The sequence below is a fragment of the Prosopis cineraria genome, unplaced genomic scaffold (genome assembly GCF_029017545.1).
Source record: "Prosopis cineraria cultivar Desert tree isolate PC_DT_omini unplaced genomic scaffold, ASM2901754v1 PC9, whole genome shotgun sequence".
Lineage (NCBI taxonomy): Eukaryota > Viridiplantae > Streptophyta > Magnoliopsida > Fabales > Fabaceae > Prosopis > Prosopis cineraria.
Window position 1 is genome coordinate 22,840,544 of NW_026555340.1, and position 18,557 is coordinate 22,859,100.

The 18,557-nt window shown below is 27.8% G+C and overlaps 1 pseudogene; it reads right to left on the bottom strand.

The window, feature by feature from the left end:
• Nucleotides 1–10,071: 10,071 nt before the first annotated feature.
• On the bottom strand, nucleotides 10,072–16,590 carry LOC129319684 (LEAF RUST 10 DISEASE-RESISTANCE LOCUS RECEPTOR-LIKE PROTEIN KINASE-like 2.3; annotated as a pseudogene).
• Nucleotides 16,591–18,557: the final 1,967 nt, after the last annotated feature.

Below are 18,557 nucleotides of genomic sequence, written 5' to 3' on the forward strand. Positions count from 1 at the left end.
AATACTACATGTACTTAGTGCCATATCAAAATTCAAACAAAATATGAGGACCCAAAGTAATATGTTCTCTAAAATAAAAAGTAAAGCACTCTTCTTTTAATTTTGACGATTTTTTTTTTCTTTTGGGAATCTTAAACTATGTACTTTGGACTCAATATTTATTGAGCGATTATTTTTTTTTTCGGCTGGCAATATTTATTGAGTGATGGACTACCAAAAGGTCATGAATGAAAAATATTTAAAATTGGTCAAAAATTAAATAAATTTCTTACAACATTCATTAATTTTGATTTTGTACTAAAAGTATACAGTAGTACTGAATTGCCATTATTTTACTCTTGTGTCCGCAGAACGCAGAAGCTCCGGGCGGATCCCTGATTTTGATTAGCTTAATCAGGGATTTTGATGTTAACAGGAATAAATCACGACACGTGATTATTCTTTAGAAAACATTTATTCCATAACATTGTCTTATTATAAATATTATTAACATATTAAAATTTACTTATTTTAATTTGATTAGATACAAGTATATTAGGTATACAAAGATAAGTACCTTAGTCTTGCCCAAATAAGATAAAAGTTATGTACTTAACCTTATATACATAGGGTATTTATTTTTAATTAAATCAAGACATGTTGATCTTTCACAAATTATTTATTTTATAATAAATTTTTGTTATTAATAGTTTTAATACATTAAAATTTAATTATTTTGATTTAATTGAACAAAAGTATATTAAGTATGTAAGACTCAATATATAAGTTTTTCCCTAAAAAAATAATAGATTAAAATACATAAAACTCGCCTGAACTTTGAAACAGTTGCATATAACTCCCTTTACCTTTAAAAGTTTAAAATTAACCCCTATAACCTTTAATTTTATTTTTTAAAATTTTCTATTATTAATTATGTTATTTGTTCATGAGGGTTAAAATGTCATTTAACTAAAAAATATTATTAAAAAAATATTATATTATATAACTATTTATAATAAATTTTTTATATTTTGGATAGTTAAGGCATTGGTAACCAAAAAATATTATTATTACTGTATAAAATTTTAAATATTTATATTTATATCAGTTTTATCCATTTTTTTGTTAATTCTATTGTTTTAAAAGATAAATTTTTATTTATATTTTTTATGTTAGATTGATCTAATACACATGGCTAAAATATTTAAAATTTTAAATATTACCATATTAGATTAATTTATTTTTTAATATTAGAAAACTATGCACTATTGATAACAAAAAAAAAAGATAAAACTAACACAAAAGTAAAATATTTAAAATTTTATATGGTGATAATAACATTTGTTTTGGCTATTATCAATGTTCAACTTTCAAAAAATATAAGAAATCAATTAGCCATAGTTCTACAATATTATCTTTTTTAATAACATTTTTTTAGTTGAATAACATTTAACCTTCATGAAAAAATAATATAATTAATAATAGAAAGTTTTAAAAAATAAAATTAAAGGTTAGGGGGTTAGTTTTAAACTTTTAAAGGTTAAAAGTATTATATGCAACTGTCTCAAAATTTAAAAATTTTTTATATATTTTAACCAAAATAATATTGCCAGCCATGACGAATATGTCCTACTTGCCAACACGATAATGCTAAAATATATAAAATTGTCCATAAAATAATAACTCCTCACACATCACTACAAAATTCGCAACATTGTTTTGTGATTTTATAATTTGTTAAATATTGATAAATCTTGATTAATCCAAACAAGAGCAGGCTAAAAAATATTTGCATGTGCACTTGTGCAATGTTTGAGAGTACAAGTTGAACTTGAAAGCTATAATCAATAATAGAATGAAACTAGAGGAGTGGGAAGGAGTGGAAAAAAAAATACAACATTTCATTGTTTGAGAGTTCTATTGAAAAATAAATGATTTATTTAATCATTATTTAAGAATAATTATAAAATTAATAAATTTAAGTTATATATAATTATATTTTTCAGTTTTGGGGTGAAAAAAATGAAAGAGTGAGATGGAATAAGAATGATGAGAGTAATTTTGTAATAACATTAATCCTTTCATGCCATTCCATCTTCAACCCTCTAAATTGGGGGATAGAAAAAATGAGTTTAGAATGGTTAAGAATGACATGAAAAGTCACCCTTAGCAATTCCATTACCTTTAAAAAATTCTCACAAACAATGATATAATACTATTAGCCATCCCACTTCATTTCATTTCATTTCAAAAAAAACTCCCAAACACTGCCTAAAGCTATCAACATCTACATCTGAAAATGATCCTAATGATAGACCGCCACCAATGCCTAATGTGTGTGTATATAAATAATTGATATTGTTTAAAAAAAGAGGAAAAAGATTTAATTTATCCTTATCAAATACATTTTTTTAAAAAGCATGTTCTCTTCTTATATGCAGCTCCTGACTTTATGTACTCATAGAAAATTGTGAAATTTTAAAATTGAAAGAAATTAATGAATAGTATATGTTTTTATGCAAGGGGACTTGTAAAAATGATTATTAATTTTTTTTATAAAAGTAACTTACAGAGTTTATAAAGCTAGAGGAAGTACATATATATTTGAATAAACAGGAAAAATAAAATAGCCAGTCTGGTATTTTATTGGATGAATAAAACAGGAAAAATGATTTTAATTTTTTATAAACAGTAACTTATAGAGTATATAAAACTAGAGGAAGCATGTATTTGAATAAATAGGAAAAATAGAATAGCCAATAGGCCACCTAACGTACTCCGATCCCTCCATTTTTAAATATAGGAGAAATTATTACATGGTATTTTGTTTCTTTTATAAGAAAAATTACACATTTTAATAAATATTTATCATAATTTTTTTAAATTACCCCTCAAAATCATAGCTTTTATTCAAGAGACAGAGCACTAGTGCAAACTCACTTGATTAAGTACAACGGTATTTAAGTATAACTTTTTTATTTTCAAATCTAATTATTACAATTAACTAATTTTCTTAAACTGTATAAGTTAAATATTTTCTTTTATATTCAGAGAAAGAGGGTGTATGCAATGTTAATTAAGTGGTGGTTGCTACACAATATATGACTTAATTTGGTCAAGTTGGCTTAAGTGGTGTGAGCTATTGATGTTTATGAAAATGATCAGTTGCAAGTGATTGGCTTAAGTGGAGCTAGTTACTCCCTCTAGTCCAAAAAATAAACATCTTTTTCAATTAATATTGGTCCCAAAAAAAAAAAATTGAGTGAATGAACCACAGCAACGCTTTCTTTTCTCCTTCTGATTCGAAATAATCACATTTGCATTTTCGACTTTCATTATTCCATTACAACGATAACGAGTCCATAGGATCGAAAATATACTTAGCGATATAAAATCAGAAAGGGAGAAATGTTATTATTTTATGTGGTATTTTTAGTTAATTTAATTATTATTTCTTCAGCTTCTATTGTTCTTCATTTTCTTTGCATATCCTGCTCTTGTTTTCTCCTTCGCTGAGCATAAGCATGAAAATCATTGACCTTCCTCTTCCATTTGCTCTTGGGTTTCGGCTTGATTTTTTTTTTTTTTTGTATTTAATAACATCATTTTGGTTTTCCTCCTATTTTAGACCCGACCAGCTTTCCTTTAGCCACCCCTAGTTTTCCAGTTCTTGAATGGTTTTCAACTTAAAATCTAGTTCATACTAGTCCAATCCTGGCCAATCACTCAAACAGCTCAAAGTAAAAAACCTAGTTGTGCCTCCTATTGGTTGACGGCTGGACCAGTCTGGTTCGGCCTTGAAAACATTGTTTTTAAATTTCAACTAATTTATTAAAATAAAAGAACGACACTTATCTCATTAAATATATTTTAAAATCAAGTTTTTTCTCAACTTTACCTCGGTCATAAATAGAAAGAAATATATAGTATTGAGTCATGAAATTAAATTCACAATAAGAAAAAAATTGAAAAATGGTAATAAATAATTGTTAATATACCTTATATTAAGGATAAAAAAATTATTTTAGAAGATGCCATATAATAGAGAGGGAAGGAAGTATCTTTTAAACCTTAGAAATTGATTTAAGTTTTTTTTATAAACAAAAAATTACAAACAGATCCCATACAATATACTTATTTATAAAAAAGTCTCACAAAAATTTAAAAATCACAGGCAAATCTTTTGAGTTTTGAGACTTAAGTGTAATTTATAATTGGGATATAAAGATAATACTACCCCTATTAATTTGGCTTTTACTTACAATCACAAATTCACAATTTACAGGTCAAATTTTTTATTTAACATTTGATATAATATAGAGTCTTCATAGAATTAATTATGTTTTCTAAAGCTATAACTATATGGTGAATTATAAATTTTACATCTTAATTAGACCAATTATAATTTTAAGTGACATAATTAACTCTATAGATACTCTATATTGTATGAAGCATTAAACAAGAAATTTAACTTGTAAATTATGAAGTTGTAGTTGTAAATGAAAGCTAAATTGACAGAAGCAAAATATTGTCCTTGTACTTTAACTGCAAATTACACTTGATTGTAGTTTTTTAATTTTGTGATATTTATTTATAAATAAATCTATTATATAAGACTTCTTCATAATTTTCGCTTTTATAAAATAATTTAGCCCTAACCTAAACATTTATCGTAGAAAAAGGGACACACGCATGTACACATACATCCAAACCAATGTTAATCAAATTGAGCATTAAATTGATTGAGGCACTAATTTACAGTTCAAAGATCGAGGTTGGACCGTTTATAATTAAATTAATATTTTTAAAATATTAAATATTAAAAATTATAGGAAAAATGATAAACTAAAAAAATTAATTACTGATAAGTAATAATCCCAGTATCCCACCATATTTGCTTATAAAAAAAATTATGATATAAACTTTTAAATTCAATTTTTATATAATATATAATCTTTGGAACGGCATTTACAGCAGTAAAAGCTTTCCAAGTTTTGCATTTCCAATTTTTACTTGAAAATTTTTAATTGACTAACCGTAGCCACTAGAGTTTCTTCCTTTTAAAAGCAACAAATCGTGATACATATACGCTAATAGATATCTACAAAGAAAAGGGCACCAGACTCACGAATAGAGGAGAGTAAGAAATCAAGAAACTCCAGTAGCAGTCAAACCCAAAATCACGAGTAGCTGAGCACGAAGGGGCGTTTTTAGATTCACGAGCAGTCAAGAACGACCAGTCGGACTGTCGGATGACTGAGACTAACAGTGAGACCTGAGACAAGTGCAAGCTTGAGGAACAGAGGAGAGGAAGATCGAAGATGCTGCTGGGTTCTGCTTCTACCGTTCTGGTTCAGTGGTTATGCATTCTGCGCTTCTGCCTCAATGTGAGCTGTGAGCAAGGTGAGAGCTTTAGGTTTAGCCGTTTAGGAAATTAGGATCCGGTTGTGTGATCACGCATTCTTGTCTGACTTTGACAACAACAACCAAAAAACTAAAAAAAGGTGAACTGCTTGAACCGCCTGAACTAGCGGTTCTCCCGGTTTTGTCCGATTCACCTCCGGCTTAGGAGGTTTGAGGGCGGTTCCTGCTTTCCCCCAGTTTTGTATCATTTTTAATTTGGCTACCTGACCGGTTTTTGGTTGAACCGACCAATCCGGTTTAATTCTGATAACCATGATCCAAACATAATAACATGAGGGACATCTTTCAAATGAGAAAGATAAGGTTTTCAATAGGATAACGGGCATTTAACTAGAAATTTGTTTCTTAACTCAGTGGAGGGCATAGCTCCTATTCCTATAATCTCACAAAAAATATGGAATATATGGAGTAATTTATATTCTAACGTAATACAAATTTTATTAAAAAATACATCAATTATAAATTTTAAAGTATAATTCATTTTAAATTGGTAGACTGGCATTCTGGGCCCTAAGAAGGAACATATTTATAGATAAGACCCAAATGATTTTGACATGCCTTTAAAAGTCCATTATGTTCTCTGCTAAAATGACCCAATGACCCTTCTTCATGTTTTTTCCCCCCACTCCTTCCTCCTCTCTCTTATTTCTTTATCTTCCTCCGATGAGCTCTTCCTGCTCGGAGTTGGTTTTCTCCTTCACATTCACAGTATTCCAGACGCCACAAGCAGGTCCACGTGGCACATGGGAGATGTTACAGTCTTAGCAATCACGATCCCCAGCCTGAGTCTGTGAAGTATAAACCTTAAACCCAACTCTGCTAGGACGAATCAGAGTTGCGGGACGACGAGGCAAGCCAAACCCAGAAGTAGAACGCCCAGTTTCGATTTGGGTCTCCCTCAAGCTGAGAAGTGCCACAATGGATTTCAGTTTCTGCAAAGCTCAGATGCCGATGAAGGATAAGGAGGAGGAAGGTGGAGGGGAAAACAGAATTCTGGTGTAATATTCTTGCTGACTTTGGGAAGTGTAAAACGTCAAAAAAAAAAATTGGAGAATATAATCTTTCGTGTCCGTGGCCCTTAGATGTTGGTGAGAAGAAATCTTGGAATAATATAAACAATTTCCTAAAGAGTTGAACTTTGCATGTGAAAGTGATGAGATCTGAAAGAGAGGGAACGGACCAATTTCAGATTGATTTCTGCTGAAGCAGATCCTGTGAATGTAAAGGAGGAAATCAACTCCGGGTAAGAGGAGCCCATCGCGAGAGGAGGAGAAACAAAGAAGACAGAGGGAGGAGAGAGGCAATAGGGTCATTTTTCCTAGAAACATAGTTACGAAAAGAAATCTTTTCATCTTTTAACTAGAACTTAATTTTTAAATTTAACTTATTATAACTTAATTTTTATAATTTTAATTTAATTATAATTTAATTTTTTAATTTTGATTCTTACAATATAATTTTTATAGTTTTTAACTATTTAAATATTAATTTTTATATTTTAAAAAATAAAATTATAAATATTAAATTATTTTAAAATTTTAATCTTTATACATTTTATAAAGATTAAAAAATAATTTAAAATATTAGTACTAAATTTTAATATAATTTTAATTTTTACAATTTTATTTTTAAAAATGTAAAAAGTAATATTTTAATTGGTTAAAACTATATAAACTAAGTTGTAAAAATTAAAATTTATAACTTGAGTTACAATCACTGTTGTAAGAAACACTTTTAATAATAATTATTTTAAATCTTTTAAATCGATTATTAAGAAAAAGTAAAAGAAAGGGAGGTAAAAAGTTAAATTTCTACATCAGTTATTAAATTAATATAAAAAAAATTTTTCACATCCATTATTTATATAACCTATGTGAAAAATATTTAAAAAAATAAAAAAAATTAAACTTTTAACAATGATTATATGAAAAAACATTGTTAAAAGTTTAATTTTAAAAAAAAAATTATTTATTTTTCTATACATCCAAAACTTAAAACCTATAAATTACATAGATTATACAACAAGTAAAAACAACTATTTAGCAAAATCACAATGATTATACAACAAGTTATAATTACATTAAATATATATTTATAAAATGAACTAATATAATATTTTCTCCATGTAACTAATATGTTAATCCATACATACACACACTTGTTCAAAATACTAAAAACTATAAAAATATATAATTAATTCAAGACCAATAATAATGTTAGCTAAATCAATCCAATAATCTAAACACTCAAATATACAAATATTCAATTAAATTAACTATTATGAAGTATAAATTTAATAATTAAAATAAAGATTTAAAGGTACAAATTCATCTATTAAAATACCCAACTCTACAAATATTTAATTAAATCAACCAATCACAATACTAATAGGCAATAAAAATTAAGAAAAATAAATAAAAATAAAGACTTACAATAGAAGAAATAGCAAAATCTCTCTAATGGGAGAGGAAGATAAAAGATGAGCAAGACCCACACTCATAAATTAAAATAGCAAGGAGGAAACTATAAGTGGAAGACCCATGCATTGACAGCCACCAACGTACCACTTATGGCAACCCACACACCACCCACGACTGAGAGAATAGAAAAGGAATGGAAAAGTACTTCAAGGAAATATAAAGACGGGGGAAAATATTTACTCTTTAATTTTGTAAGAAATGGAAGAGAGAGAAAATATGCATACCCATGAAACCTAAACGGCGACAGTGATAGTGAAGGGCAGCAAGATAGCTACAGAACAGTGACCGACAGCACTTTAGATGGCAAAGGGAGGAGAAAGGTGGAAGCTTTGAGTGAAAAATTAAGAAGAAGAGACGAGAGAAGAGTTGCATCACAGATTTAAAAAAGCTGAGCAAAAATAAATCTAAATAGTTACGTCTGTGATTTTTCAAAAAAATCGACGTGGTATCTATATTCCACGTTGATTATTTTGAAACCAACGTAGAAAAAGATGCAAAAAATTGTTTTTTTTTTTATAAAAACAGTTTTTCACATCAGTTTTTTTTATAACCGACATGGAAAACATTTTTTATGTCGGTTTTTTAAAGAACTGATGTAACGGCCACTGCCTTTTTTTTTTTGCTTTAGCTTTTTGCAAAATTGAATTAAATTAGTGACATTAAAAAATAATTTTCTAGCAGTGAATTAAGTCAAAATTATAAGGATCAAATTGTAACGAGTTAAATTTTAAAAATTGAGTTTTAACTGAGTTAAAACTTTAAGGAGCAAATGATTAATTTTTCCTAATTACAAATAAGGTCCTTGAATCATATCACAATTATTTGGGTCTTACTTATACATATATTCTTTCTTGCAGCCTTAAATGCTATTCTCCCTTTTGAATTTTACAAAGAACAATGATGCAGAGTTAAGATCACGGTGGGCGAGTCTAACATTTTTGCTTGAAACGGGCCGTGTGGTTAGGCTGCACATATTACTGTTACCTTTCAGTTACCTAAATTAATAAAAGGTTAAATTGTAATTTTATTTTTAAACTATAAATCTAAAAGTATTTAAAATTTTAAACTTATTTTTTATGTAATGTTTCTTTTTAACATTTAAAATCAGCACAATGTCACTCCTACCATTAACTAATGTTATCTTTAATGGTTAGTTGATCAAAAAAATTTTAAAAAATAACTTAAATAATTAGAGAAAAATACCTCAAAATTACATCAATGAATCAAAAATTATAAATTTTTTATATGTTGCTTCTTTTTTTATTTTTTATAATTTTTTAATTAATTAATGGTCAAGATTAATTTTTTTAATTATATGAGTGACATTACACTGTTTTAAAATGTTAAATGAGAATATTGCATATACAAAATGAGTTTAGAACCTCAAATATTCTTTAACATATAGTTCACTCTTTAACCATTAATAAACATACCATTGAGTATTGAAGAATTATGTTTATAGATGAAAAGATCACATTACCCTTTTAGTAAAGTATAATTTTGAAGAAACTTTTTTTTTAAAATGAGATATTTATTAGAATATTTGTCCTCGATAAAACAATTTTTCAGGACAGAACGTCAACTTTTCAGGAAAATTTCATTGCAATATTTGAATATTTTTACCAAATATTAGAATAAGTTTGCAAATTAATTAAATTAAAATATTGCAACAAAATTTAGTTAAAATAATATTCAAAATTGCGGTTGAATCTGGCTCAAACCAATCATAACTAAAATAATATAATTTAATTAAAATATACAAATATATTCATATATAACCTTGAGAAGATTAGCATTTAAATTAAAAGAAAACATTATTTCATAAGTGCAACATTCATGTATAAACCATACATAATCCAATAGAATAAAGTTACTAAAGCACAAATCTGACCTATTTTTAACTTAAAATGATGTTATTTTAGAAGGAAAGGAAAAAAATTAACTCAATTAACCATCCAAATTTTTTTGACTGAATCGATAGGAAGATTGGTTTATCTAATCACTATTTTGATCAGCCAACCTAAACTAAGGTTTAATGTATTAAAAAAAATTCAGCTACACATAAAAACTTTTCATAAATTCATCAATGTGACAATGTACTTTTTTTTAGCAACATATGTCAATATAATTGATGTCTCCCAAAGTATTATTGCCCATTACTTGTACACTTACCTAGACTTTTATGAGACTATGTAGAGATAGTGGATGTAGTTTTGGTGAAGTTGGAACTATCATCCATTAAAACTCTCTCATTAGGATATGGAGAAGGTTTTGGAGGTATTTCAAGACTCTCATCATCACCTGTTTCTAACATTTCTATTACTTTGTTCATTGAAAGACGATCAGTGGGCTTCAATTGTATACACCAGAGTGCTATTATGAACATTTTCTTTGCCAAATTTTTCTCCTCTTCAGTCAAATCATCCATTTTTATATCTTTCTCTTCGTCAAATTGATCATAAATTCATAAGGGAAAATAAACTTGGCTTGAATTTTCTACATCTTGATTCAAATTTCTTCTTTAACTTGCCATTTCTATTAAAAGCATTCCAAAACTATAAAACATCAGCTTTATAAGACACTACTCCAATATTCTTGTAAAACAACTCAGGAGCCATGTACCTTATTGTTCCTCTTGTTGTAGTCAAGAAGAATGTTATGAGGCTTGATATCAAAATATAATATTTGTATGTCATATCCATGATGAAGGTAAGCAATGTCGTGAGCCACTCTTAGAGATATCTCATATATTCTTTGATGACTCAAGGAGATACTTTCTTGTTTAGAAAAAAATATATCTATCCAAAGAGCTATTGGACATGAATTCATAGACAAGAGCATGCTTCCTTCCTTCTATACGAAAACCAAAAAGATTTACCACATTGATATGATGTATCCTACCAATAGCTGCCACTTCGTTGATAAAATCTTGACCATTACCTTGGGATTCACCCAACATTTTTATAGCAACCGCGGGGCCGCTCCTTAACTTTTCTTTGTACACAGTGCCAAACCCTCCTTGACCCAACTTATTTTTAAAACCTTCTATCATTGTCTTCAAATCCTTGAAAGAGTACCTTATTGGAATGAGATTTTGAATTCGTATGAAATCTTTGATGTTTTCATACATCTATAAGTGTCTTCTGAGGAATGTATAAATCAACAATGTAGATAGGAATATGGTACCAAAAAAAATATCTGACTATGATGTATGGCAAAACACCGCTTCCAGTGATTATTCCTAATGTTATTGCAAAACTTGTTAGACTAAAATCATAGTCTTCATTGTGAGGATCTAAATCTACCCTCACAATTTTGGTTAGTCCTGAACATGCATAGTCATAGAATTAGTTTGTGTCTAGAATATGATTACTTGAATAAAACTAATACAAGAATAAATTTAAATCAATCTTAAGTATTTCTTTAAACTAATACATAATTATTAAATTATCACATCATAGATTGTGAAAAATAATAAAAAAATCTCTTAAACTTCAAATTGTAGTAATTGAACACTAAATACTACATCGAGGCAGGCAATTTGTCATAATTATAGAATAGTTTTGTGATGTTTTTTTGGGGCTGTAAATTCTTCCATATTATAAAGGGGCAGGCAAGTTTTGTGATGTTTTAGAGTTAACGTGCACTTGATCTGTCTACTTTTTTTTAATTAAAATCTTTATTATTTGTATAACATGCAAAGTTGCAAACAAATCCTTATGCTTTAAAACAAGTCCTTAACCTATAGGACGGTAATGTAATGTAAAAAATTGTATATTTCCTCCCTAAGTGCATTCGGTTACATTTTTAATTATGTCATGATTAGCTTGACATTGTAAAGCTAGATTATATCAAGTCAGGTAATCCTCTTTGCATTTAAAATTGGGATAAAGCAGAATGAGGGCAGAATGGGAATGCAAATTTTGTTTCGTAAACGAGGAAGCTTGGTTACACAAAGTTGGATTTGGAGTCAAAGAATAAGGGTGGCCTGTGTTTAAACCCATTTTTCAGAGTTCGGCTTGAAAAATAAAGAAATTTTAGTGTGCCAGGCTTCATTTTTTGTTTTACCTCTAAAAAATAAGATATTTTTTATTTTAAAATTAAATTTAGATTTTAAAATATATAATATAAATTATAATATTTTAAAATTAAAACAAGTAATATAAATTTAGATTTTAAAATATATCTTATATTTAAAAATCTAAATTTATATTACTTGTTTTAATTTTAAAATATTATAATTTATATTTTAAAAAATATATATAATATTATAATGTAAAAATTAAAAAAAAAACCATGGGCTCGGCCCTAAGCTCGATCAATAAGAGTCGGGTTTAAAGAAAAGAAAAATGACAATAAAATTTTTTTAAAATATATAAATGATTAGTTGGTCTCTTGAAATACCATCATTCTCCTGAAGTCTTTAGAAATTTTTTTATCATTAATAAATTTATATAAATGATTAATTTTTCTTTTTATATTTACAATAATGCAACAGCAAATAAAGAATTTAACATACGAAGTTATGATTTGTTATTTCATTATTGCGAATTTAAAAAAGAAAGTTATGAATTATTTATTTTCAACAGGGGCAATTTAATAATTTACATAACTTTATTAATGACAGAAAAGTTCTTAGGGACTTCATGAAAATTATGACATTTTGAAGGATTAAATTGTCATTTATATGTTTTAGAGGAATTTTATTGTCATTTTTTTTTAAAGAAATGACCAATTTTAAGGTAAATGGGCTTTGGTACCTGAATTAATATGGATTGGGCCTACCCATTTAAGACTCTAGTGGGGTGTAGTCTCACTATGAAAAGTGTAATATTTGTTTTTGCAAAATAGATAGTTTGTCGTATCAAAAAAAAAAAGGAATAGATAGTTTGTTTTTTTGGGTTAAAAAGAAATTTGAAAATTTTCAAAAAATTTCGAGTTAAACCATCCACAGTATTTGCCAAGTATTATTTTCTAAATAAAACCTTGCAAATTGTATTTTTCAAATGTTTTATGTTAGTTTTTGGCAAAAAAAAGGTTTCAAGGTAAACCTAGAATAAGGTTTCAAGGTCCCTCGAAATAAAAAAAAAAAAAGGCCTCGAATAGGGGCAACTAGTTATATCTTTAACATTTATTATTAGTGTATTTATTCAAAAAAATTATATAAAATTTCGGTTTATTGTTCAATATATTTCACTTCGATAAGTTAGTTTTTTTTTTTAAAAAAAAACATCTTGATATACTAGAAAGTTAAAGACAAGTATGGCGCACATAATAGGTTAAAAAACTAAAGTCTTTTATGTAAAAAAAATAAATTTAAATTGTTCAGAAAATAAATTAAAATTAAATATTAATCAAGACAATAAAATATTAAAATATAAGAAACGAGAACCATAAATTATATAGAACCTTACACTTTTCAATTCCGTGGAGATGATCTGTAAGAAAATTTTACAAAACTCAACAACGGAAGGGATATATTACAAAACGCCGATGCTTCAAAATTTTACAAAACTCAACAACGGAAGGGATATATTACAAAACGCCGATGCTTCCCAAGGCCAAAACAAAAACAAAAACAAAAAATGTAAAACAGCAATGAAAGATAAAATTCTATTCTTTCTGTTAAAAAATATGAAAGAAATTTAACTAAATCTTATTTTTCAATAAAATAATTAATTATTTTTAAATTAATACTATTTTTTATATTTATCCTTATTTAATAGAGAGTTTCACTTTAAAATAAAAATAAAATGAATAATTTTAAAAAATATATTAATTACACCTTAAAATATTTAATTCCTCAAAAAATATCTTACAATTTTTAATCAAAAGAGTACATTATTTTATTTTAAAATTTCCAAAAGTTTTCCTGATATTTTATAATAACATTTCACATAAAGACACCTATATTTGTCATTTAAAAAATCCAACATAATTACTCAAAAATCAATGGTTAATTTGTTTTTTATCCATTGAAAATGCCCCCAGATTATCTTAAATGGACTCTCTTTATATATGTTCAAAACTTACAAATTAGCTCCCTTAAGTTTTAAAAACAAGAACATAAATTTTAAAAATAGTCCAAAAAGTCAACATGTTAACCAAGGTATATATTAAAAACCAAATGGAATATTAAACTGATTAAATCACTAGTTCATGATCAAATGGTTGAACACTTGAACTGTTGTGTCAAACCAATTATAAGTAAATTAGTATTTTTTCTGTCAACTATATATTTAGTAACTATTTTAAATAAAGAGTAAAAATAACAACAAAAATATAAAAATGGTAAACGCAAGGAAAACTAAATTGCTTTAAGAAGTATAAAATATAATTTAATATAAAATGAAATAACTATGTCATTAAAAATATCCATAGTGTGCATCTTGTACTATAATTTATAATTTAGCGTGCATAAAATTAAATAGATTCATTACCTTCTGCCAATATGTGCAGCTTTGATAACCTATCTACAAGACACGGAAATGGAACATGACATCAGTTCAAAACTGGAGGATCAGATGCAGACATAACTATTAAATATGGGATTTTCGATACTAAAAATAAATAAATTAGTTTAGCAATTAATTACTCATTTTGGCCCCAAAAAAAACTGTTCTCCTGAAAGACATGTGCCATATCTAAGTGAAGCACTAAATAAATATGTTTTTCTCCAAAGTAATATTTAAATGGATAAAAGTATACATTTAATTCTTTAATTTTATACAATATTTCAGTATGGTCCTTTAATATTACAAATTATCTTTTTAATCCTCAAATTCTAAGACTATTATTAATAATTTTTTACCATATATTATTAGTCTCAAATGATATTTGTTTGGATAATGAAACTTTTAATGTTTATCAATTTAGTTCTTTATTTTCTTAAATTATTATGTGAATCTTTTAAGTTTTAAAATATAAATTGACTCTAAAATAATTTAATGTACACATACAGAGTATATTGATAACTAGACATGTATATATAGTTAAATAATAAAAAATTAACCATCAAATCAATTTAATTTTTGTCAATATAATCTCTTATATTATGTTTTATTCTGTTTTAAAGAAAATCAAATTTTTTTTTACCTAAATAACTACATTTCTTTTCAATAATTGATTTGGTTTTGTCAATATTATAATATTCATATAAGCAAAATTTAATAGTGTTGCTCCTTCTTCGATCAATAAGAACCAAATTGATATCTTGATAAATTTAAAAGACTGAATCAATAAAAATTATACTTGAAGGATTAAATTAATAAATAAAATAAACTTGAGAGATCAATAAAATTGCTTTATCCCTTCTTTTTTTAATCAATCACTATTATTTTAAAAAATTAAATTTAATATGTCAACATATAATAATATTTTGTCAATATTTAAAAGTTCAATATTAGAATCATTTATTACTAAAATTATAAAAAGAAAAATCACATTCACCGTTAGATGAAAAAAAAAAGGCAATGAGACCCAAAACAAAGCAAGGTTTAATGATGCACAAGACAAAATTTAGCGATTGGTTGTGCATGGTAAACTTTTTATCATTCTAAGCTTTTACTGTTATTTTTTCTTTTCTAGGAGCCGGATTCTCCTATTATAAAATTGACTACATGAACTTATAAAGATAGAGAATTAAAAAAATCTATAAAATCAAAGGGTTAAAAATAAAATAGATTTAAATGTAAAGCAGAAAAGGAAAGTGACTTACTGCAAATTGGACCTTCATGAGTGGTTTATTCCCATGGGACCGTGACAGGTAGAAGAGACCCAACATTGGAGACTCTGAGTTTCACGTTTCAAAGAGCAGAAACTGAAACTGGAATTCGGACAACTATGATCAAAACAAGCTCGTTTCCACCACAAAACCTCGAATCCTGAGGAAAGCACTTTGTGAATATCAGCGTAGGATTTGATTCCGCCAGGTACCTGTGAATGAAATGGTGGCCACCAATTTCACACTATACTGAGGTTTTAATTCCTTAACCAGTAAGTCTCCGGCCATGGCATACACTTGGCCTCTTCCTCCTCCTTTGGATTCCCAATTCACGCGTGGAGATGTATCCAGGTACGCTGTAACTTCCCTCGCTGGATGGCTGCAGTTCAGGTACACAACGTGCTTGAACGAAACTTCTAATCCTATTGGCTTCAGACTGGTGCGCGCTGTAGGGATTAGCACTGTCATAATCCATGTTCGAGAGGTAAGTGTTGGTGAAATTGGATTGGGATAAGTAATAGCGAGGGAGGGAAGAGCAATTTCCCGCCTGAATTCTAGGATCTACGAGTCGGATTGTGCAGTTGTTGTAGTTTATTGACATTACTCGGTATGTTCCTGAATATAACTGAACAAGTGTGACGCTGTTTCGCAGGACAGCTATTATTTGGGGTCGCCGCAGTTGGGTGGTTCATGTCTTAATCGAAATGGGTGTGAGATGTTTGTGATAATGCTGCATCGAGACAGAGCACAGATTTTGTTCTGCTCTTGAGAACTCGTAAACCCATGCTTTAGAAGCAGAGCGAACGACACCAAATACCAGCACTTCAATATTGTTCGCTTGCTAGGCTTTTGTGCTGATGGTTTTTAGCGTGCTCTTGTTTATGAGTTCTTTCCAAATGGTTCACTGCAAAAGTTCATTACTTCCCCTGACAACAGAGAAAATTCCCTTGGATGGCTAAAGTTGCAACAATTTGCCCTCAACATTGCCAGATGGATTGAATATCTTCACCAAGGTTGTGATTATCAAATTTTTCACTTTGACATCAATCCTCTTAATGTGTTATTAGATGACAGTTTCATTTCTAATATTTCTAATTTTAGTCTAGCCCAATTGTGTTCTAAAAATCAACGTACATTGTTGATGATAGCAGTAAGAGGAACTTTAAGTTACATTACATTCGAAGTTTTCTCCCGAAACTTTGAAAATGTGTCGTATAAATCAGATATTTATAGTTATGGAATGTTACTACTAAATATGGTTGGTGGAAGAAAAAATGTTGATATGAATAAAGAAACTTTTCAAGTTCTATACCCAGAATGAATCCATAATTTAATTAAAGGTCGAGACATAAATATGCACATAGATGATGCTCATGATATTAGAATTGCAAAAAAGCTATCAATTGTCGGGCTTTGGTGTATTCAGTGGCATGAAAACGGTGATACGAATGTTAGAAGGAGAAGCAGATAAATTAAAGGTCCCTCCTACTCCATTTGACTCCGCTACTTCAATAAATACAAATACTGTTGTTCCTGCAAGACACTTGGCTTTACAGTTAGAAGTGATTCATGAATTAGAATAACACATTGGCAGGCTGGTTTCCAAGCACACTTATATTGATGATATTGTGAGATTTGGATGTTGATTTTCATGTTTATTCTGTAAGACTGTGAATGTATCCTTTTATTGTCCGTTTACCAATTTAATTATGTTTTCTGTAGTAATATTTTACGTAATATGGTCAAATTACTGTAGTTGATATATAATAGAATCCAAAAGTCTTCGTTATAGCAAGATTTGTTTCCCTACATCTGAATGGCTTGAACTCTAGACATCATACCTTTATATGGCTCCTCTCATCCGCTCTTCCGGAACTTTCTTCAGGTGGTTTTGTTTATTTCAAAATTTTTAATATATATATATATATATGTATATATTGTGACATTCTTGCTGTCAAATAAAACAGGTTGTCTTTAAGTGACATTCTTTTAAGAAACATAAAGTTTAATATGTTTTATTGTACACAATTGTTTGAGTGTGCAGTCGCCTTTTTCTTTCCCTGAAAAATCTTTCTTCAAATGTGATATTTATTAACTTCAATGACTAAGCAATTACTAACTCAGAAAATAAAATAAAGTGTTCATTTCCTGAACACCCAGTGTATATTTGGTGCATATAATCTTTGGGATAAAAAAAATATTATAAGCATGATACTATTTATTAAATATTCATCTTGTCCTCTTTATAAGTCATTTTACCAACCTTATCAATATTAATACAAAAAATATAAGAAATAAAAGTGTATAAAATTTCAAATATGCCCTTATATAATAAATTTAAAAAGTGATATTATGTTATTTTTTCTCTTTCATGAAGGGTAATTTTAAAAATAATTTTTAAATATTACTTAAAAGCCACATCATGACTTATAAATGAGACTAAATACATTTTCTAACCTTATAAATGAGACTGGCAAAATGAATCATTGATGTGTATGTAGTAGAAACGAAATTAACATCAAGTGCTTGGTTGTAACAAAAATGAAATTTCGTGAACTAAAATTTACAATAGCACCCAAGTTCTTCCTTACAATATTAGAATCTTCTCCTCTCTAAATTAGATCTCTAGCAACCATGGGATCCAAGAAAACATTTTAGTTTGACTATCATTTCTTTTGTTTTTTTTCTTTAAAAAAGTATTTGCTGAGATTTCAATAATAATTTTCTAAATGTGTAAGTATAATTAGCTTCTGGACTATCCTTAAACAAAATCATCTCTAGAATCCAATGGATATAAACCAGAATTATTGTTGAGCGACTTCTTACCGGAGATAATGACGATGAGATGCTTCGGTCTTCGAGCTTATATATGCTCTGTTTATAACATATCTAACATAAAATTTATAGGATTTTAAATTATATATTAATAAGTTATAAAAGTATGACTCGTA